Source organism: Antrostomus carolinensis, unplaced genomic scaffold (genome assembly GCF_000700745.2).
Source record: "Antrostomus carolinensis isolate BGI_N321 unplaced genomic scaffold, ASM70074v2 scaffold32307, whole genome shotgun sequence".
NCBI lineage: Eukaryota > Metazoa > Chordata > Aves > Caprimulgiformes > Caprimulgidae > Antrostomus > Antrostomus carolinensis.
Window position 1 is genome coordinate 5,278 of NW_010330032.1, and position 547 is coordinate 5,824.

Genomic DNA, 547 nt, shown 5'->3' on the forward strand with positions numbered 1-547 from the left:
CGCAGTGAAGGTCCCTGACAGGGACACATGACATGGGGCTGGCAGCACAGCTCCCACTTCCCTTGCTCCTCTCTCCTAATTAGCAAAGACTCAGTAGCAAACCCAAGTGACAACTGGAGAATACGCTAAACCACAGGAAGAGGGTGGGTGTGCAAACAGAAATAGTGGTGGTTTATTATTTTTAGACATCAAAACTCCTTTTCCCCTTTCTGGGTCGACAGGGACACATGACATGGGGCTGGCAGCACAGCTCCCACTTCCCTTGCTCCTCTCTCCTAATTAGCAAAGACTCAGTAGCAAACCCAAGTGACAACTGGAGAATACGCTAAACCACAGGAAGAGGGTGGGTGTGCAAACAGAAATAGTGGTGGTTTATTATTTTTAGACATCAAAACTCCTTTTCCCCTTTCTGGGTCAATCCCTGTGCTTGGAAACCCAGAGCCCGCCAGGTAAGTGTGCTCCTCTCGGCTGTCTCCTTCCTGACCCCGGGATGGTCACGCCGTTGCCTTCCCGAAACAATTTGCAAGTGGAATTTTGGCTTTATAAA

The 547-nt window shown here is 49.4% G+C and overlaps 1 protein-coding gene across 1 annotated transcript in view; it reads right to left on the minus strand.

The window, feature by feature from the left end:
• Positions 1-547, minus strand: part of LOC114818790 (olfactomedin-like protein 2B) — a gene marked incomplete at both ends in the record, with an annotated part of 10,418 nt that overhangs the window by 5,274 nt on the left and 4,597 nt on the right. The gene's annotated exons all lie outside the window — the stretch shown is intronic.